Source organism: Poecilia reticulata, linkage group LG12 (assembly GCF_000633615.1).
Source record: "Poecilia reticulata strain Guanapo linkage group LG12, Guppy_female_1.0+MT, whole genome shotgun sequence".
NCBI classification, from domain to species: domain Eukaryota; kingdom Metazoa; phylum Chordata; class Actinopteri; order Cyprinodontiformes; family Poeciliidae; genus Poecilia; species Poecilia reticulata.
The window spans coordinates 15426730-15433125 of record NC_024342.1 but is presented as its reverse complement, the minus strand read 5'-3'; positions in this window follow the sequence as shown (position 1 = coordinate 15433125).

The window sequence follows — 6396 nt, the reverse complement described above, 5'->3', positions numbered from 1 at the left end:
AAACACAACACACTGGGTAAACAGTTTTAGGAGGCTCCTGCTCTCTGCACCACCACCTGCCTTCAGCCATCAGCTCCACTTCCTCACACACTGATTTTTTTTTTTCTTTTAAATGGGCCCCTTATTTTCAGCACTGAGGCCAAATGCTATGACAATACTATTGCACTGCTAGAATGGATGGTACAGTAGTGCAACATTGTCAAAGCAGCTGACCTCAGCATGTGTCAGCACGTGGCCGTTCCTCACTGACAAACTCAAAATTGCATTTGGTTATATAGATTTTTTTTTTAAATAGTGGATAAAGCAAAGAGGTGTTTGAATTTTGCAGAAATTGAAAACCAGCTGCTTCAATTTTCTTGTTGTGCATAGCTAATCAAACGAGATGCTTTCTCGCATTAACTCTCCAAAAGCCAGATGCAACCAAACAATTTGTAGAAAATTCTGACTTTGTTTACTGAAAGCTTTTAAGAAAAAAAAAAAAACAAAACACAATAAAAACTTGGAAAATAATTCTGAAACATCACTTGGTTTCCATTTGCGTCATGTTGATATTTTGGGCTTTTGTGGTCAGGTGCTAATCAAAAAAAAAAAAAAAGGATTTCTCCTTCATGGCACAAACCTACAAAACACAATTCACTAGACAGCGAGAAAAGTACTAACTTTGTCAAAACAAAATAAAATTAGTATTGTAGCAATAAGACACCTTCAGAAACTCCATGTGCAGGTTTAGCAGAAACAAAGAGGTGTGGGGCTTTTTTTTTTTAAAGAGGCATATGTCTCATAAAAACTTGAATCATAAATGATATGGTTGGCGTTAAGGTTAGAACAACTTTATAAGCTCCTTGTGTTGCTTTAAAGTGTGCAAAGATGAAGAGTGGGTCTCTTTTTATTTTCAATCATCCAATGCCCTTTTAATATTGCACTGCTCATGTCAGTGTCCAGTAGTGCAACAGAAAGAGGGCAGTGGACAAACAACATGGATCCCACCAGCCTCCTCTTCACTACAACAACCTTGTGATTACATTTTGTGCTGTTTAACACACTTGCTGATGGCATATGTCTGTCCCACTCTTTAAGGATGTATACCTTAAAGATACATTTTTAAAAATACCATGGTAACAAGGCATCCACAAACCAAACAAAGTAGTGACATCACTTGGAAATCTGAACAAATCTGCAGGTTTTGATCAAACGTCTCATTTAAAGCTTTTCTTCCTGTAAGTTTCGACCTCAAGATGTAAAAGAAAGTGGATCTGTGGGAAGCAAAACGTTAGTATGTGACAGATTAACAATATCACTTTTCACTGGTGGAGTTAAATGAACTTGCCCAAATTAAACAGCACTGGTCCCCCCCACCCCCCCTCACACACACACACACCCCTCCCACACCACCCCTCCTCACCAACCCTGGGAGAATGGGAATTTCCCAGCATGTGGGCCCATACGATTCTCTGCAGTGAACGACATGCATTCTAATTTTGGTGGCGAAATGGGGGGATGGAGGGGAGAGAGGTTGGAGAATGGAAAGAACGCCAAAAAAAAGGAGAGAAGGGGTGGTGGGGTGTATACACACTTTTAACAGCTTACAGCGAGCTAACAGATATGTTCTCATCCACAAAACCATCACACACTCTGGCTTCTCTTTCTGTGTTGCTTAAAAAAAAAAAAAAGGGAAAAAGAAAAATAGTAAAATAAATCACCTGAGCTCCGAGACAAGAAGAATAAATAAAACTTAACACAAATAAAAATAATTTAAAAAAAAAGTCGTGTAACAATCTCTGAAATAAAAGCAGACAACTTTGATCGCTGAAAACAGAGTTACACAACCCACAGAGTGGATAGCATGGCACACTGGAGGGGACACTGGAAATCTCCAGAGCACCATGCTGCAGAAAGCCCCTCCAGGTGTCGTTTTGTATTTTACCTGCATGTGGAGGCTTAAAAAATAAAAATTAAAAAAAAACCCGCTATCCATTTGTGTGAGCGGCCTATCCGCCTCTCCTTCCCTTCAGCGCAGGACCTGAGCTTACAACACATTACAGGCGACTTGTTAGATTGCACAACAGCATATATGGCCGCACACGCGTACCCCGCTTTCTCCCGAGAGCCATTACAATGCGATCAGAGCCTCACAAGCTCTGTCCACGAATCCCGATCAAGTTTTTTTTTTTCTCTGTGATTTTTTTTTTTTTTTTTTTTTTAAAGACACGAGCTTCCAGATGCGCAGCGCAACGTGGATCGACTCAACTCTCGTCGCTGTTTCTGATCCCCCTCCCTTCTTATAGGTCGCATATTAGAAAAAACAACAACTTCCAAGTTTCTGCGCCGAGCTCCTGACATTTTTACGCAAAAACGGCCACAACTCACAGTGGACAACCTCTCCCTCCTGTCCTCTCCCCTCCTCCTCCGCCTCCAAAATCATGAATAGTATCTGTTCAAAGGGAGGGACGATCCGTTATGGGCAGAAGAGAGCAGGAGGAGAAAAAAAAAGTTGTCCATAAAAAAAAAAAAAAAAAAGGAAAAGAAAAGCAACCCTTCTCCGAAAGCCACGCTTCGCGGTGCGCTCCACTGAGGATTGAAGCTGTCATCCTGGGGAGAAGCTGCGAGCCGACAGGGATCTGCGGAGGTGGGAAAGAGAGAAAGAGAGAAGGGGGAAAGAAAAAAAATCCTCCCTGCACAAGCACACGGCCTCTCAGATCCGGACTCCATCTTTGACTACTTGACATTCAGAGTCTGCCGGAGCAAATTCTTCGTTTGCATGCCTTCCGCTGATTGGCCGCTCCTTGCGCTAGTCTTTGCTCCACGGCGCGCCATTGGCTCGCTTTCGGCGTGTTCGACACTTCCAGCGGAGCGCGTGATTGGCTGCGGGGGGAAAGCGTCACACAGGACGACAAATACCTTTCTTAACGTGTCCCATTCACAAATTTCCCATCATGGACTCGCAACCGTGTGTCTGGATAACTATCTGAAACCCTCTGCGGCGCAAACATCTTTGCGCTCTCACTAAGGCGGAGGATACTAGCGCCAAATCTGGCGTCGTTACAGGCGTCAATTAAAATGAAAATGGTGTCAGTTTGAAGAAATGGCTTGTAGACAGAATAATTAAAAATAATTAAAATACAGTAGCTAATTCTACAGGGACGTATCTAGAAGGTTTCTGAAGGGCTGCCCTGACTGGGACTCGCTGATAATCTGGGACTGAAACTAAGAACGATTGCAGAAAAGTCTGAATTGCCTTAATCTGTAGTGTTCAAAAGTGATGCGATGAAGTGGAAAGAAAAGTGTTTATAAAAAGGGGAAAGTTAAAGGAGATATAACAAAAATAAATAAATAAGCGTCCTAACATTTACTGAGTTTGCTTTTTGGGAAAACGTTAATTAAAAGGTTGAAAGGGAGCTTCTGAAAATTGTGCTGTTAGATAAAAAAAGAAAAGAAATACAGCACATGCCTCCTCTCCACTCAACCCAAAAGTTAAATAAGCAACTAAATAAAACAAAAATAAATACAGTTAATTTAACAAGCATCCAGAACGTTTTTAAAAGTGCTTCCCTGGTGGTGGGCTGTCTTGCAGAGTTACATCAAATCCTTTAGAAGTATTTTAGGATTAGCGTCACCCCATCACAGAGGGACGAGCTTTTAAAAGTGGAGTAGTATCAGGGACACAAAATAAGACAGGCGTAAATCAGTCAACCAGTCAATCAATTAATGAATAAATTAATCAGATTTCTCAAATTTAATGACTGTTGTACCAAATGTGGTTTCTGAAAAAAAACATTTCTTAAAGTCTGAGCGATTGGGGATCAGGGTTTCGCTGGAAATGCCAGTTGTTAGTCATCACCGACTCCAATCATAGTTTTGCAGCGAATAAACGATAAACTGACACATAAACAAACAACTCACATCAATGCATCAAAGAGCAATTTACAGAAATACTCCTGAATGCCGTGCAGCATAGACGGCTATCAACAATCACCGCTGTATTTATTAGAGAAATATGATTTTATCTCATATAAAACTCGAAGAATGACTAAAATGGCTAATTTCACCTCAAGATATATTACTGGCTGACATTATCCCCAGTTGGTTAAATGTAATGTAATTATTAATTACAGCAGCTAATCATTTTTCCAGATAGATGCTAAATGAGAACAGATTGGTTTTTCTGTGAAAAGTACTAACAGCTGCAGTAAATGGGATGTTAAATAAAAAAATAAAGAAAATGTCTGCAAGGCATAATACGGTTTTAGGAGCTTTATTTATACTGTTGTGCAGGGATGAGAATTCAAAAACAGAGCACTTAAAAAGCAACAACAACAAAAAGAAAACCCTGTATTCCAGATTATTTAAAATTGCTGCAATTAGTTGACAACTTGCTTTCTCTTCTCCTAAATGCATATTTCCAAAAATATGCTTATAATGTGCATGAAAAGAGCTTTGCTGGGCTGGGGGTGTCCTCCTCCTGGGCCCCCTCGGTGGCGCCACTGTATTTATAGAGTCCTCTGGTTTTTAAACACGACCTTCCTGCATTGAATTAGAAATTATAAAGTGATTTAAAGAGACATAATAATTTTTTGGCATTGCTGCTTCTTTGTCGTCCACGCAGGAAGAGAAACGCTCGTGGTGGGGGGCATCAATCGATGGTCGTATCGGACCACACGGTGCTGGAGGAGGCGGACCCTCTGTCCACCCCCCTCTTTTTTTTTTTTTTCTTTTTTAGCGCAGTCTTGATTGACGCAGAGAGAAGAGTAGCGGGCTGTGAAATTTGGCATTCCTGGCCAGAGGAGCTGAAATAATGGCATTATCCAGTGGGAGAGGACCCACTCTTTACTCCCCACACACACACACACACACACACACACACACACACACACACACACACACACACACACACACACCCGACTCCGGCCCACTCAGAAGGGATCTGATTGTGCAGCCAGTCGGATATAAAAAAATGTTTGATGTAAGGCGGGGCAGGACGGATCCGATTGGCCCCCCCCTCTCACCAGAGAGGCCGTTTCCACAAACTGCACTGTAACCTGGAAATGTGTTTTTTGTTTTTTTAACCACAAAATAGGGGATCTAATTAGATCTTCGGGTTCCCTACTGACACAAAAAACAAACAATCGTCCCTAAATCATAAAGCACAGAGAAGTGTGTTTTTAAAAGGTTGCTTGGCAAATTACAACGACTCGATGAAGTTTTAAATACACCATCTACTACATTTGCGAGAAACAGGAGCTTCTTGTTTCACGCAAATCTTTTAAATTTAGCAAACAATTTTAGAAAGAACTGGAGCAAGTTAAAGGGTTGATTAAAAATATAGAAATTTGGTTTAATAGAGAATAAATTGTTGCATTTACAGAAAAAATCACTTAAATATTCTCCCCCAACAGATTGAAAAATGTAACATACATTTTGACAGATCTAAAACATTTTCTCCTTACCTCCACTTGATGCACAACTTAGCTGTGAATTTCAACATGTTTAAACAAATTGCTGGTCATTTATTTGAGTGTCTTTAAAGCTGAATGCATTTAGAAACTCTGTTAACGCCATCTCCCTGTTAATTTAAAAGAAGTTATGCAGAAGAAGAGATCAGTTTAACCAGCAAAATCAGATACTTGCTTTTCAAATGACATGTTTTCAAAATGATACCTCTTCTTGTATCCATCCAGGTTTACTGCTGCCCTTTTTCAATGAATTATTTCTATTAAGAATCATTTCAAACATTGACAATAAAAGGATAAATACTAATAATGCTTGGGAAAAAGAGATTAAATAATTAAACATGGATGGTGTTCAAATTAGTTATTTTCTTTTCTAAAAACTGCAATAAAAACACACAAACAAAAGATCTTAAAATGTCTTACTTTAATGCCCCCCTTTACTTGATTTGAACAAACGTTTATGCTCATTGACAAGTTTTAGACCAAAATTAATTTACTTATGTAAATGTGGGAAAATGTGGGCACAGCAATTTTAAGAAACAAAAAACAACCTCATAATCTGAATAACAGTGTATATAAAATGTTCTAATCCTCCAACAATATTCAAATCAAACCTAGAAGCAGTTCTGTGTTTTTCTTATAATTTGTTTTGACAGATGTTTAAAGAATAAACCGATCTAAAATGCCAAAGGGTCCAGTTTAAATTGTTATTCTCAGGTTGTCATTTTTGCCTTTATTCTTCTTTACAAATTGTACATTTATAAAGTATACATCTCACATTTTTCACATTTCTTTTTGTTATGTTTCACATTTGTTGTGCATATTTTCTCTCTTTTGTTTCTGGCCTCAAATCACAACAAAAGACTCTGATCAATGTATTACCTGGCACATTCTGATTTGATGCAGGGTAAAATTATTTGCTTATATAAATTATTTGCTTATATATATA